Source organism: Pseudorasbora parva, chromosome 22 (assembly GCF_024679245.1).
Source record: "Pseudorasbora parva isolate DD20220531a chromosome 22, ASM2467924v1, whole genome shotgun sequence".
In the NCBI taxonomy this organism is placed as follows: domain Eukaryota; kingdom Metazoa; phylum Chordata; class Actinopteri; order Cypriniformes; family Gobionidae; genus Pseudorasbora; species Pseudorasbora parva.
In genome coordinates this window covers 8,390,058-8,404,798 of record NC_090193.1, presented here as the reverse complement: position 1 = coordinate 8,404,798, position 14,741 = coordinate 8,390,058, and the positions used below count along the sequence as shown (strand labels likewise).

The 14,741-nt window shown below is 42.8% G+C and overlaps 13 non-coding genes across 13 annotated transcripts; 5 read left to right on the top strand and 8 right to left on the bottom strand.

Moving 5' to 3' along the window:
- Positions 1-1,785: 1,785 nt before the first annotated feature.
- trnas-gcu (transfer RNA serine (anticodon GCU)) lies at positions 1,786-1,867 on the bottom strand. The gene has a single exon. It is a non-coding gene; the product is annotated as a tRNA-Ser (tRNA).
- Positions 1,868-2,022: 155 nt separating this feature from the next.
- Positions 2,023-2,104, bottom strand: trnas-gcu (transfer RNA serine (anticodon GCU)). Its single transcript has one exon. It is a non-coding gene; the product is annotated as a tRNA-Ser (tRNA).
- Positions 2,105-2,734: 630 nt separating this feature from the next.
- Positions 2,735-2,816, bottom strand: trnas-gcu (transfer RNA serine (anticodon GCU)). The gene has a single exon. It is a non-coding gene; the product is annotated as a tRNA-Ser (tRNA).
- A 376-nt stretch (positions 2,817-3,192) lies between these two features.
- trnas-gcu (transfer RNA serine (anticodon GCU)) lies at positions 3,193-3,274 on the bottom strand. Its single transcript has one exon. It is a non-coding gene; the product is annotated as a tRNA-Ser (tRNA).
- A 630-nt stretch (positions 3,275-3,904) lies between these two features.
- Positions 3,905-3,986, bottom strand: trnas-gcu (transfer RNA serine (anticodon GCU)). The gene has a single exon. It is a non-coding gene; the product is annotated as a tRNA-Ser (tRNA).
- Positions 3,987-4,141: 155 nt separating this feature from the next.
- Positions 4,142-4,223, bottom strand: trnas-gcu (transfer RNA serine (anticodon GCU)). The gene has a single exon. It is a non-coding gene; the product is annotated as a tRNA-Ser (tRNA).
- A 1,116-nt stretch (positions 4,224-5,339) lies between these two features.
- On the top strand, positions 5,340-5,480 carry LOC137058932 (U4 spliceosomal RNA). Its single transcript, XR_010900895.1, has one exon. It is a non-coding gene; the product is annotated as a U4 spliceosomal RNA (small nuclear RNA).
- A 1,868-nt stretch (positions 5,481-7,348) lies between these two features.
- LOC137058998 (U4 spliceosomal RNA) lies at positions 7,349-7,489 on the top strand. Its single transcript, XR_010900957.1, has one exon. It is a non-coding gene; the product is annotated as a U4 spliceosomal RNA (small nuclear RNA).
- A 652-nt stretch (positions 7,490-8,141) lies between these two features.
- trnas-gcu (transfer RNA serine (anticodon GCU)) lies at positions 8,142-8,223 on the bottom strand. The gene has a single exon. It is a non-coding gene; the product is annotated as a tRNA-Ser (tRNA).
- A 1,116-nt stretch (positions 8,224-9,339) lies between these two features.
- On the top strand, positions 9,340-9,480 carry LOC137058931 (U4 spliceosomal RNA). The gene has a single exon (XR_010900894.1). It is a non-coding gene; the product is annotated as a U4 spliceosomal RNA (small nuclear RNA).
- Positions 9,481-11,348: 1,868 nt separating this feature from the next.
- LOC137058997 (U4 spliceosomal RNA) lies at positions 11,349-11,489 on the top strand. The gene has a single exon (XR_010900956.1). It is a non-coding gene; the product is annotated as a U4 spliceosomal RNA (small nuclear RNA).
- A 652-nt stretch (positions 11,490-12,141) lies between these two features.
- Positions 12,142-12,223, bottom strand: trnas-gcu (transfer RNA serine (anticodon GCU)). Its single transcript has one exon. It is a non-coding gene; the product is annotated as a tRNA-Ser (tRNA).
- Positions 12,224-13,339: 1,116 nt separating this feature from the next.
- LOC137058930 (U4 spliceosomal RNA) lies at positions 13,340-13,480 on the top strand. The gene has a single exon (XR_010900893.1). It is a non-coding gene; the product is annotated as a U4 spliceosomal RNA (small nuclear RNA).
- The last annotated feature ends 1,261 nt before the right edge of the window (positions 13,481-14,741 follow it).

Below are 14,741 nucleotides of genomic sequence, written 5' to 3'. Positions count from 1 at the left end.
CTTACCTAAGTGCAAACATTTATTTTATAATTGTATTGTAACAATGAATTTGATTTGAAACATTTCTGAAACTTATTTGATTATTTGTATTTTGTCCATTTGACTTGCAACAATGTTTTTGATTTTGAACTTATCTGATTATTTGAATTTTGTCCACTTGATTTGGAACAATGTTTTTGGACATCCATTCAATTGAATCTCTGTATTTGGTTACACTGAATACTTTGTTGATACTCTTCAAGAAAGAAGGGTTTAAAACCAGCAATGATTGTTGTTTTGTTATAATGCAATTTATTTTTAATGTTTCCAGAAACAATGTAAGAGCTTGTGAGATCTTCTTTTATTCTCAACCTTGACCACTTTATTAAGTATATCGATTTAATGGCTTATTGCCAGAGACCATTTGAATCTGACCATATCAAACTTCTGACCAATGACAAATGCCATGTATGCTTTTGCTCTTTGTTGTGCTATATGTTCTTTTAATCACAGGATCCCTGCTGGACAAGTTTACATCCTGTGTCCTCAGGAAGAGGGACAAGCGTTTGCTCTAACCTTCAGTGACTGTTCTCTCGAGGTGTGAGGTATTCAATGGACGTTTTGCATATCAAAGAAGGATGCAACACCATTTGATGGAGCCTTCCCTTTGCAGGACTGCAATGAGAACAAAGACCGAACTGGCAAACTGCTTTTGAAACATTTCTGGACGACAAGTCTGAAGATGACATCTACACACAACTGGAAGAATGTCTTTGTGTTCTTTGTCACCTCTGGACACTTTATGAGCGTGGCCAAAGGTGCCATGGGAGGACTGAAAGAATCTAAAATATTCAAAGATATTTGATATTTTTCTTTGAACAAAGACATTTGTTTTACTGTGTTTCACCCCCCTCTCTCTTATCAGTGGGGCTGTTTGGGATTCCTAAAGACAAAGAGATGTTTAGGGCCTGTAGGCCAAATGGTGCCACACCTGTAGTACAGTGGGGGAAGTCTGGTCTGACTGGTCAGTTTGAATGTCTCAGGGTTTCAGTCACATGGTCAAGGGATGTATAAAAGAAGATTACAACTGTTGCTCGGGGGTTTTCTTTTCTCGAGGTCTTCTTCCTCTGAAGGTCTCTCTTTTTTCTCTCTCTTTTTCTCTGGCTGTCTCTTCTAGGGCCTTCTCTGGCTCTTCTCTTTGCTCTCTCTCTTTCTATCTTTCTATCTCTCTTTATCTCTCAGGTAACATTCTATACATGCTGGGTACGATTAATGGTATAAGTTTTCTCATCTCATTCATCTATTTTGTAACTATTTTAAGTGTAACCATAACCGGATTTTGTCATTAAATTCTTTCAATTATAAATGAATTGCTAACTAGTTTTGGTTTGGTATTGACTTTGAAGTGCTCCCTATTGCAATACAATATAGTCACATTAAAGCAACGCTCTCCCACATATTTTGCTATTGTAACTGCGCTTATTTCCGTCGTTGGTATAAGTTGCAGTGGGTGGTTATAGACAAGAAATGTACAGTTTTCTACCATCACGCTGATAACGTTTCTTTAGTCGTTCGGCAACCCTGCAGTCAGAACCACTGTAGGCGATCCACCCTTACAAGTCCATTGCCTTAACCACTCGGCCACCTGGTCACGCATCTGCATGAAACTGGGATGTGGTGTTTTTCTGCATCAATGTTTAGGATGATTACTTTAAAGTGGTTAAACGTTAAAGCGGTAGTAGGTACATTAAAGCAAAGTGCTTCAAACAACTTTGCCTGGCACTCTCGAACACTAAAGACATCAAACGACGAGGATGGGATTCGAACCCACGCGTGCAGAGCACAATGGATTAGCAGTCCATCGCCTTAACCACTCGGCCACCTCGTCTCATGTCTGCATGAAACTGGGCTCTGCTGTTTTTCTGCAGCTATGTTTAGGATGATTACTTTAAAGTAGTTAAACATTAAAGCGGTGGTAAGTACGTTAAAGCAAAGTGCTTTAAACAACTTTGCCTTGCACTCTCGAACACTAAAGACAACCATTGACGAGGATGGGATTCGAACCCACGCGTGCAGAGCACAATGGATTAGCAGTCTATCGCCTTAACCACTCGGCCACCTCGTCATGTGTCTACAAGGAACTTTGGCTCTGGTGTTTTTCTGCAGCTATGTTTAGGATGATTACTTTAAAGTAGTTAAACGTTAAAGCGGTGGTAAGTACGTTAAAGCAAAGTGCTTTAAACAACTTTGCCTGGCACTCTCGAACACTAAAGACAACCATCGTTGAGGATGGGTTTCGAACCCACGCGTGCAGAGCACAATGGATTAGCAGTCCATCGCCTTAACCACTCGGCCACCTCGTCACGCGGCTGAATTAAAATGGGATGGGTTTTTTTTCTGCAGCTATGTTTAGGATGATTACGTTAAAGTGGTTAAACGTTAAAGCGGTGGTAGGTACATTAAAGCAAAGTGCTTCAAACAACTTTGCCTGGCACTCTCGAACACTAAAGACATCAAACGACGAGGATGGGATTCGAACCCACGCATGCAGTGCACAATGGATTAGCAGTCCATCGCCTTAACCACTCAGCCACCTCGTCACGCGTCTGCATGAAACTGGGATGTGATGTTTTTCTGCATCTATGTTTAGGATGATTACTTTAAAGTGGTTAAACGTTAAAGCGGTGGTAAGTACGTTAAAGCAAAGTGCTTTAAACAACTTTGCCTGGCACTCTCGAACACTAAAGACAACCATCGACGAGGATGGGATTCGAACCCACGCGTGCAGAGCACAATGGATTAGCAGTCCATCGCCTTAACCACTCGGCCACCTCGTCACACGTCTGCATGAAACTGGGCTCTGGTGTTTTTCTGCAGCTATATTTAGGATGATTACTTTAAAGCGGTGGTAGGTACATTAAAGCAAAGTGCTTCAAACAACTTTGCCTGGCACTCTCGAACACTAAAAACATCAATCAACGAGGATGGGATTCGAACCCACGCGTGCAGAGCACAATGGATTAGCAGTCCATTGCCTTAACCACTCGGCCACCTGGTCACGCATCTGCATGAAACTGGGATGTGGTGTTTTTCTGCATCTATGTTTAGGATGATTACTTTAAAGTGGTTAAACGTTAAAGCGGTAGTAGGTAGATTAAAGCAAAGTGCTTCAAACAACTTTGCCTGGCACTCTCGAACACTAAAGACATCAAATGACGAGGATGGGATTCGAACCCACGCGTGCAGAGCACAATGGATTAGCAGTCCATCGCCTTAACCACTCGGCCACCTCGTCTCACGTCTGCATGAAACTGGGCTCTGCTGTTTTTCTCCAGCTATGTTTAGGATGATTACTTTAAAGTAGTTAAACATTAAAGCGGTGGTAAGTATGTTAAAGCAAAGTGCTTTAAACAACTTTGCCTTGCACTCTCGAACACTAAAGACAACCATCGACGAGGATGGGATTCGAACCCACGCGTGCAGAGCACAATGGATTAGCAGTCTATCGCCTTAACCACTCGGCCACCTCGTCATGTGTCTACAAGGAACTTTGGCTCTGGTGTTTTTCTGCAGCTATGTTTAGGATGATTACTTTAAAGTAGTTAAACGTTAAAGCAGTGGTAAGTACGTTAAAGCAAAGTGCTTTAAACAACTTTTCCTGGCACTCTCGAACACTAAAGACAACCATCATTGAGGATGGGTTTCGAACCCACGCGTGCAGAGCACAATGGATTAGCAGTCCATCGCCTTAACCACTCGGCCACCTCGTCACGCGGCTAAATTAAAATGGGATGGGTTTTTTTTCTGCAGCTATGTTTAGGATGATTACGTTAGAGTGGTTAAACGTTAAAGCGGTGGTAGGTACATTAAAGCAAAGTGCTTCAAACAACTTTGCCTGGCACTCTCGAACACTAAAGACATCAAACGACGAGGATGGGGTTCGAACCCACGCGTGCAGTGCACAATGGATTAGCAGTCCATCGCCTTAACCACTCAGCCACCTCGTCACGCGTCTGCATGAAACTGGGATGTGATGTTTTTCTGCATCTATGTTTAGGATGATTACTTTAAAGTGGTTAAACGTTAAAGCGGTGGTAAGTACGTTTAAGCAAAGTGCTTTAAACAACTTTGCCTGGCACTCTCGAACACTAAAGACAACCATCGACGAGGATGGGATTCGAACCCACGCGTGCAGAGCACAATGGATTAGCAGTCCATCGCCTTAACCACTCGGCCACCTCGTCACACGTCTGCATGAAACTGGGCTCTGGTGTTTTTCTGCAGCTATGTTTAGGATGATTACTTTAAAGTAGTTAAACGTTAAAGCGGTGGTAAGTTCTTTAAAGCAAAGTGGTTTAAACAACTTTGCCTGGCACTCTCGAACACTAAAGACAACCATCGTTGAGGATGGGTTTCGAACCCATGCGTGCAGAGCACAATGGATTAGCAGTCCATCTCCTTAACCACTCGGCCAACTCGTCACGCGGCTGCATAAAACTGGGATGTGGTGTTTTTCTGCAGCTATGTTTAGGACGATTACTTTAAAGTGGTTAAACGTTACCACCACTTGGTAGGTACATTAAAGCAAAGGGCTTCAAACAACTTTGCCTGGCACTCTCGAACACTAAAAAAATCAATCGACAAGGATGGGATTCGAACCCCCGCGTGCAGAGCACAATGGATTAGCAGTCCATCGGCTTAACCACTCGACCACCTTGTCCCATGTCTGAAGGGACTGAATTCGTGCTTTGCAGCCACTATCATTAACACAATGGAGAAAAAGTTTACCTTAATGTGTTGTAAAAATGTTGAGGTGATGAGAGATTCGAGCCTTAGACTGACCAGCAAGAAGCAATGTATTATTTTGGTTAGGAGACTCACATTTGTGTTGATGGAAGGAGATGTGCTTATGTTTTTTTGTGTGCTAATTTTACTTTATTGGAAAGAACCTAGAGAGAAAGCCTGAGTCTAGAAAAACATAGCATAGCTGGCATTGATCCTACTTCATAAAATGTTTGCAGTGTCCTTGCACTCTTCATTATCCTACCCAACCTCGTAGAGGGCATGCTGAATCAATCCTGAACTCAAATATGTTCTTAGAGACTGAGCATTATGACCCCGCCCCTTTGCTGCCAGAATACCCATAATTCTCTGCTCCCAGATGTACCGAAGCAGTGCAATTTTTTGAGTGAGAAGAGGACAATGAATAAATCTTTTTGTGCATTTCCCTCGCCTCTTTCATAGTCACACTATGAAGCCATCAGTGCCAGAAGCTGATTGCATAGCAGTTTAAAGCTTGATACCATCCTGTCGTTCCATGTCCAGATATGTGCATCGAAGATGTTGTGATGTTTTAGGGCATTCTTTCGCAGAGGCAATATCGTAGCCTATGAGGTTTATCCGAGGCGTGATCTTTGCTGGTTGAAAACTTTACCCAATACCCCGCTAGGTTGACTTTAAATACAGTCAGCCTTGGCAATTTTTGTCAGTCTCTTAGGAGACTTTTCAACTTGTTGAAAAGAATCCTTTGTTCCTGTTGTCTGCTGTTTCGTAAACGGTTGTGAATCCATGAACACGGAGAAGTTTCGGCTTCTCAGATTTTGGGCTTTTCTCAGCCAATCTCAGTAGTACTTTGGAGTTTCTTACGCCCATGTCCAAGCACCAGAGAAGTTGTTTTATTGATCCTGTAATCAGAATGTTATCAGATATTAACCCAAGCTTTTTTGCTGTTATCAATAAAATGTAATTCAGTTAAAGCTTGCCATGATGTGTTGTAAACAGTTGGATGATGCAAGCAGCATCCCTGCAGTTGACTTTTTTTTACTAGGATCTCCGTAGAGCAAAATGGGCTAGCCTAAATGGGGGTACATTAAAGCAAAGTGCTTCAAAAAACTTTGCCTGGCTCTCTCGAACACTAAAGACATTAAACAATGAGGATGGGATTCGAACTCACGCGTGCAGAGCACAATGGATTTGCAGTCAATATCCTTAACCACTTGGCCACCTCGAAACGCGTCTGCATAAAACTGGGATGTTGTGTTTTTCTGCATCTATGTTTAGGATGATTACTTTAAAGTGGTTAAACGTTAAAGCTGTGGTAGGTACATTAAAGCAAAGTGCTTCAAACAACTTTGCCTGGCACTCTCGAACACTAAAGACATCAAACGACGAGGATGGGATTCGAAGCCACGCGTGCAGAGCACAATGGATTAGCAGTCCATCGCCTTAACCACTCGGCCACCTCGTCTCACGTCTGCATAAAACTGGGCTCTGGTGTTTTTCTGCAGCTATGTTTAGGATGATTACTTTAAAGTGGTTAAACGTTTAAGCGGTGGTAGGTACATTAAAGCAAAGTGCTTCAAAAAACTTTGCCTGGCACTCTCGAACACTAAAGACATCAAACGACGTGGATGGGATTCGAACCCACGCGTGCAGAGCACAATGGATTAGCAGTCCATCGCCTTAACCACTCGGCCACCTCGTCACGCGGCTGCATTAAACTGGGATGTGGTGTTTTTCTGCAGCTATGTTTAGGATGATTACTTTAAAGTAGTTAAACGTTAAAGCACGTTAAAGCAAAGTGCTGTAAACAACTTTGCCTGGCACTCTCGAACACTAAAGACAACCATCGTTGAGGATGGGATTCAAACCCACGCGTGTAAAGCACAATGGATTAGCAGTCCATCGGCTTAACCACTCGGCCACCTCGTCCCATGTTTGAAGGTCCCATGTCCCGTCCCATGACAGAATTCGTGCTTTGCAGCCACTATCATTAACACAACGGAGAAAAAGTTTACCTTAATGTGTTGTAAAAATGTTGAGGTGATGAGAGATTCGAGCCTTAGACTGACCAGCAAGAAGCAATGTATTATTTTGGTTAGGAGACTCACATTTGTGTTGATGGAAGGAGATGTGCTTATGTTTTTTTGTGTGCTGATTTTACTTTATTGGAAAGAACCTAGAGAGAAAGCCTGAGTCTAGAAAAACATAGCATAGCTGGCATTGATCCTACCTCAGAAAATGTTTGCAGTGTCCTTGCACTCTTCATTATCCTACCCAACCTCGTAGAGGGCATGCTGAATCAATCCTGAACTCAAATATGTTCTTAGAGACTGAGCATTATGATCCCGCCCCTTTGCTGCCAGAATACCCATAATTCTCTGCTCCCAGATGTACCGAAGCAGTGCAATTTTTTGAGTGAGAAGAGGACAATGAATAAATCTTTTTGTGCATTTCCCTTGCCTCTTTCATAGTCACACTATGAAGCCATCAGTGCCAGAAGCTGATTGCATAGCAGTTTAAAGCTTGATACCATCCTGTCGTTCCATGTCCAGATATGTGCATCGAAGATGTTGTGATGTTTTAGGGCATTCTTTCGCAGAGGCAATATCGTAGCTTATGAGGTTTATCCGAGGCGTGATCTTTGCTGGTTGAAAACTTTACCCAATACCCCGCTAGGTTGACTTGAAATACAGTCAGCCTTGGCAATTTTTGTCAGTCTCTTTGGAGACTTATCAACTTGTTGAAAAGAATCCTTTGTTCCTGTTGTCTGCTGTTTCTTAAACGGTTGTGAATCCATGAACACGGAGAAGTTTCGGCTCTTCTCAGCCAATCTCTGTAGTACTTTGGAGTTTCTTACGCCCATGTCCAAGCACCAGAGAAGTTGTTTTATTGATCCTGTAATCAGAATGTTATCAGATATTAACCCAAGCTTTTTTGCTGTTATCAATAAAATGTAATTCAGTTAAAGCTTGCCATGATGTGTTGTAAACAGTTGGATGATGCAAGCAGCATCCCTGCAGTTGACTTTTTTTTACTAGGATCTCCGTAGAGCAAAATGGGCTAGCCTAGATGGGGGTACATTAAAGCAAAGTGCTTCAAAAAACTTTGCCTGGCTCTCTCGAACACTAAAGACATCAAACAATGAGGATGCCATGATGTGTTGCCATGATGTGCAGAGCACAATGGATTAGCAGTCCATCGCCTTAACCACTCAGCCACCTCGTCACGCGTCTGCATGAAACTGGGATGTGATGTTTTTCTGCATCTATGTTTAGGATGATTACTTTAAAGTGGTTAAACGTTAAAGCGGTGGTAAGTACGTTAGAGCAAAGTGGTTTAAACAACTTTGCCTGGCACTCTCGAACACTAAAGACAACCATCGACGAGGATGGGATTCGAACCCACGCGTGCAGAGCACAATGGATTAGCAGTCCATCGCCTTAACCACTCGGCCACCTCGTTACGTGTCTGCATGAAACTGGGATGTGATGTTTTTCTGCAGCTATGTTTAGGATGATTACTTTAAAGTAGTTAAACGTTAAAGCGGTGGTAAGTTCTTTAAAGCAAAGTGGTTTAAACAACTTTGCCTGGCACTCTCGAACACTAAAGACAACCATCGTTGAGGATGGGTTTCGAACCCATGCGTGCAGAGCACAATGGATTAGCAGTCCATCGCCTTAACCACTCGGCCAACTCGTCATGCGGCTGCATTAAACTGGGATGTGGTGTTTTTCTGCAGCTATGTTTAGGACGATTACTTTAAAGTGGTTAAACGTTACCACCACTTGGTAGGTACATTAAAGCAAAGGGCTTCAAACAACTTTGCCTGGCACTCTCGAACACTAAAAAAATCAATCGACAAGGATGGGATTCGAACCCCCGCGTGCAGAGCACAATGGATTAGCAGTCCATCGGCTTAACCACTCGACCACCTTGTCCCATGTCTGAAGGGACTGAATTCGTGCTTTGCAGCCACTATCATTAACACAATGGAGAAAAAGTTTACCTTAATGTGTTGTAAAAATGTTGAGGTGATGAGAGATTCGAGCCTTAGACTGACCAGCAAGAAGCAATGTATTATTTTGGTTAGGAGACTCACATTTGTGTTGATGGAAGGAGATGTGCTTATGTTTTTTTGTGTGCTAATTTTACTTTATTGGAAAGAACCTAGAGAGAAAGCCTGAGTCTAGAAAAACATAGCATAGCTGGCATTGATCCTACTTCATAAAATGTTTGCAGTGTCCTTGCACTCTTCATTATCCTACCCAACCTCGTAGAGGGCATGCTGAATCAATCCTGAACTCAAATATGTTCTTAGAGACTGAGCATTATGACCCCGCCCCTTTGCTGCCAGAATACCCATAATTCTCTGCTCCCAGATGTACCGAAGCAGTGCAATTTTTTGAGTGAGAAGAGGACAATGAATAAATCTTTTTGTGCATTTCCCTCGCCTCTTTCATAGTCACACTATGAAGCCATCAGTGCCAGAAGCTGATTGCATAGCAGTTTAAAGCTTGATACCATCCTGTCGTTCCATGTCCAGATATGTGCATCGAAGATGTTGTGATGTTTTAGGGCATTCTTTCGCAGAGGCAATATCGTAGCCTATGAGGTTTATCCGAGGCGTGATCTTTGCTGGTTGAAAACTTTACCCAATACCCCGCTAGGTTGACTTTAAATACAGTCAGCCTTGGCAATTTTTGTCAGTCTCTTAGGAGACTTTTCAACTTGTTGAAAAGAATCCTTTGTTCCTGTTGTCTGCTGTTTCGTAAACGGTTGTGAATCCATGAACACGGAGAAGTTTCGGCTTCTCAGATTTTGGGCTTTTCTCAGCCAATCTCAGTAGTACTTTGGAGTTTCTTACGCCCATGTCCAAGCACCAGAGAAGTTGTTTTATTGATCCTGTAATCAGAATGTTATCAGATATTAACCCAAGCTTTTTTGCTGTTATCAATAAAATGTAATTCAGTTAAAGCTTGCCATGATGTGTTGTAAACAGTTGGATGATGCAAGCAGCATCCCTGCAGTTGACTTTTTTTTACTAGGATCTCCGTAGAGCAAAATGGGCTAGCCTAAATGGGGGTACATTAAAGCAAAGTGCTTCAAAAAACTTTGCCTGGCTCTCTCGAACACTAAAGACATTAAACAATGAGGATGGGATTCGAACTCACGCGTGCAGAGCACAATGGATTTGCAGTCAATATCCTTAACCACTTGGCCACCTCGAAACGCGTCTGCATAAAACTGGGATGTTGTGTTTTTCTGCATCTATGTTTAGGATGATTACTTTAAAGTGGTTAAACGTTAAAGCTGTGGTAGGTACATTAAAGCAAAGTGCTTCAAACAACTTTGCCTGGCACTCTCGAACACTAAAGACATCAAACGACGAGGATGGGATTCGAAGCCACGCGTGCAGAGCACAATGGATTAGCAGTCCATCGCCTTAACCACTCGGCCACCTCGTCTCACGTCTGCATAAAACTGGGCTCTGGTGTTTTTCTGCAGCTATGTTTAGGATGATTACTTTAAAGTGGTTAAACGTTTAAGCGGTGGTAGGTACATTAAAGCAAAGTGCTTCAAAAAACTTTGCCTGTCACTCTCGAACACTAAAGACATCAAACGACGTGGATGGGATTCGAACCCACGCGTGCAGAGCACAATGGATTAGCAGTCCATCGCCTTAACCACTCGGCCACCTCGTCACGCGGCTGCATTAAACTGGGATGTGGTGTTTTTCTGCAGCTATGTTTAGGATGATTACTTTAAAGTAGTTAAACGTTAAAGCACGTTAAAGCAAAGTGCTGTAAACAACTTTGCCTGGCACTCTCGAACACTAAAGACAACCATCGTTGAGGATGGGATTCAAACCCACGCGTGTAAAGCACAATGGATTAGCAGTCCATCGGCTTAACCACTCGGCCACCTCGTCCCATGTTTGAAGGTCCCATGTCCCGTCCCATGACAGAATTCGTGCTTTGCAGCCACTATCATTAACACAACGGAGAAAAAGTTTACCTTAATGTGTTGTAAAAATGTTGAGGTGATGAGAGATTCGAGCCTTAGACTGACCAGCAAGAAGCAATGTATTATTTTGGTTAGGAGACTCACATTTGTGTTGATGGAAGGAGATGTGCTTATGTTTTTTTGTGTGCTGATTTTACTTTATTGGAAAGAACCTAGAGAGAAAGCCTGAGTCTAGAAAAACATAGCATAGCTGGCATTGATCCTACCTCAGAAAATGTTTGCAGTGTCCTTGCACTCTTCATTATCCTACCCAACCTCGTAGAGGGCATGCTGAATCAATCCTGAACTCAAATATGTTCTTAGAGACTGAGCATTATGATCCCGCCCCTTTGCTGCCAGAATACCCATAATTCTCTGCTCCCAGATGTACCGAAGCAGTGCAATTTTTTGAGTGAGAAGAGGACAATGAATAAATCTTTTTGTGCATTTCCCTTGCCTCTTTCATAGTCACACTATGAAGCCATCAGTGCCAGAAGCTGATTGCATAGCAGTTTAAAGCTTGATACCATCCTGTCGTTCCATGTCCAGATATGTGCATCGAAGATGTTGTGATGTTTTAGGGCATTCTTTCGCAGAGGCAATATCGTAGCTTATGAGGTTTATCCGAGGCGTGATCTTTGCTGGTTGAAAACTTTACCCAATACCCCGCTAGGTTGACTTGAAATACAGTCAGCCTTGGCAATTTTTGTCAGTCTCTTTGGAGACTTATCAACTTGTTGAAAAGAATCCTTTGTTCCTGTTGTCTGCTGTTTCTTAAACGGTTGTGAATCCATGAACACGGAGAAGTTTCGGCTCTTCTCAGCCAATCTCTGTAGTACTTTGGAGTTTCTTACGCCCATGTCCAAGCACCAGAGAAGTTGTTTTATTGATCCTGTAATCAGAATGTTATCAGATATTAACCCAAGCTTTTTTGCTGTTATCAATAAAATGTAATTCAGTTAAAGCTTGCCATGATGTGTTGTAAACAGTTGGATGATGCAAGCAGCATCCCTGCAGTTGACTTTTTTTTACTAGGATCTCCGTAGAGCAAAATGGGCTAGCCTAGATGGGGGTACATTAAAGCAAAGTGCTTCAAAAAACTTTGCCTGGCTCTCTCGAACACTAAAGACATCAAACAATGAGGATGCCATGATGTGTTGCCATGATGTGCAGAGCACAATGGATTAGCAGTCCATCGCCTTAACCACTCAGCCACCTCGTCACGCGTCTGCATGAAACTGGGATGTGATGTTTTTCTGCATCTATGTTTAGGATGATTACTTTAAAGTGGTTAAACGTTAAAGCGGTGGTAAGTACGTTAAAGCAAAGTGGTTTAAACAACTTTGCCTGGCACTCTCGAACACTAAAGACAACCATCGACGAGGATGGGATTCGAACCCACGCGTGCAGAGCACAATGGATTAGCAGTCCATCGCCTTAACCACTCGGCCACCTCGTTACGTGTCTGCATGAAACTGGGATGTGATGTTTTTCTGCAGCTATGTTTAGGATGATTACTTTAAAGTAGTTAAACGTTAAAGCGGTGGTAAGTTCTTTAAAGCAAAGTGGTTTAAACAACTTTGCCTGGCACTCTCGAACACTAAAGACAACCATCGTTGAGGATGGGTTTCGAACCCATGCGTGCAGAGCACAATGGATTAGCAGTCCATCGCCTTAACCACTCGGCCAACTCGTCATGCGGCTGCATTAAACTGGGATGTGGTGTTTTTCTGCAGCTATGTTTAGGACGATTACTTTAAAGTGGTTAAACGTTACCACCACTTGGTAGGTACATTAAAGCAAAGGGCTTCAAACAACTTTGCCTGGCACTCTCGAACACTAAAAAAATCAATCGACAAGGATGGGATTCGAACCCCCGCGTGCAGAGCACAATGGATTAGCAGTCCATCGGCTTAACCACTCGACCACCTTGTCCCATGTCTGAAGGGACTGAATTCGTGCTTTGCAGCCACTATCATTAACACAATGGAGAAAAAGTTTACCTTAATGTGTTGTAAAAATGTTGAGGTGATGAGAGATTCGAGCCTTAGACTGACCAGCAAGAAGCAATGTATTATTTTGGTTAGGAGACTCACATTTGTGTTGATGGAAGGAGATGTGCTTATGTTTTTTTGTGTGCTAATTTTACTTTATTGGAAAGAACCTAGAGAGAAAGCCTGAGTCTAGAAAAACATAGCATAGCTGGCATTGATCCTACTTCATAAAATGTTTGCAGTGTCCTTGCACTCTTCATTATCCTACCCAACCTCGTAGAGGGCATGCTGAATCAATCCTGAACTCAAATATGTTCTTAGAGACTGAGCATTATGACCCCGCCCCTTTGCTGCCAGAATACCCATAATTCTCTGCTCCCAGATGTACCGAAGCAGTGCAATTTTTTGAGTGAGAAGAGGACAATGAATAAATCTTTTTGTGCATTTCCCTCGCCTCTTTCATAGTCACACTATGAAGCCATCAGTGCCAGAAGCTGATTGCATAGCAGTTTAAAGCTTGATACCATCCTGTCGTTCCATGTCCAGATATGTGCATCGAAGATGTTGTGATGTTTTAGGGCATTCTTTCGCAGAGGCAATATCGTAGCCTATGAGGTTTATCCGAGGCGTGATCTTTGCTGGTTGAAAACTTTACCCAATACCCCGCTAGGTTGACTTTAAATACAGTCAGCCTTGGCAATTTTTGTCAGTCTCTTAGGAGACTTTTCAACTTGTTGAAAAGAATCCTTTGTTCCTGTTGTCTGCTGTTTCGTAAACGGTTGTGAATCCATGAACACGGAGAAGTTTCGGCTTCTCAGATTTTGGGCTTTTCTCAGCCAATCTCAGTAGTACTTTGGAGTTTCTTATGCCCATGTCCAAGCACCAGAGAAGTTGTTTTATTGATCCTGTAATCAGAATGTTATCAGATATTAACCCAAGCTTTTTTGCTGTTATCAATAAAATGTAATTCAGTTAAAGCTTGCCATGATGTGTTGTAAACAGTTGGATGATGCAAGCAGCATCCCTGCAGTTGACTTTTTTTTACTAGGATCTCCGTAGAGCAAAATGGGCTAGCCTAAATGGGGGTACATTAAAGCAAAGTGCTTCAAAAAACTTTGCCTGGCTCTCTCGAACACTAAAGACATTAAACAATGAGGATGGGATTCGAACTCACGCGTGCAGAGCACAATGGATTTGCAGTCAATATCCTTAACCACTTGGCCACCTCGAAACGCGTCTGCATAAAACTGGGATGTTGTGTTTTTCTGCATCTATGTTTAGGATGATTACTTTAAAGTGGTTAAACGTTAAAGCTGTGGTAGGTACATTAAAGCAAAGTGCTTCAAACAACTTTGCCTGGCACTCTCGAACACTAAAGACATCAAACGACGAGGATGGGATTCGAAGCCACGCGTGCAGAGCACAATGGATTAGCAGTCCATCGCCTTAACCACTCGGCCACCTCGTCTCACGTCTGCATAAAACTGGGCTCTGGTGTTTTTCTGCAGCTATGTTTAGGATGATTACTTTAAAGTGGTTAAACGTTTAAGCGGTGGTAGGTACATTAAAGCAAAGTGCTTCAAACAACTTTGCCTGGCACTCTCGAACACTAAAGACATCAAACGACGTGGATGGGATTCGAACCCACGCGTGCAGAGCACAATGGATTAGCAGTCCATCGCCTTAACCACTCGGCCACCTCGTCACGCGGCTGCATTAAACTGGGATGTGGTGTTTTTCTGCAGCTATGTTTAGGATGATTACTTTAAAGTAGTTAAACGTTAAAGCACGTTAAAGCAAAGTGCTGTAAACAACTTTGCCTGGCACTCTCGAACACTAAAGACAACCATCGTTGAGGATGGGATTCAAACCCACGCGTGTAAAGCACAATGGATTAGCAGTCCATCGGCTTAACCACTCGGCCACCTCGTCCCATGTTTGAAGGTCCCATGTCCCGTCCCATGACAGAATTCGTGCTTTGCA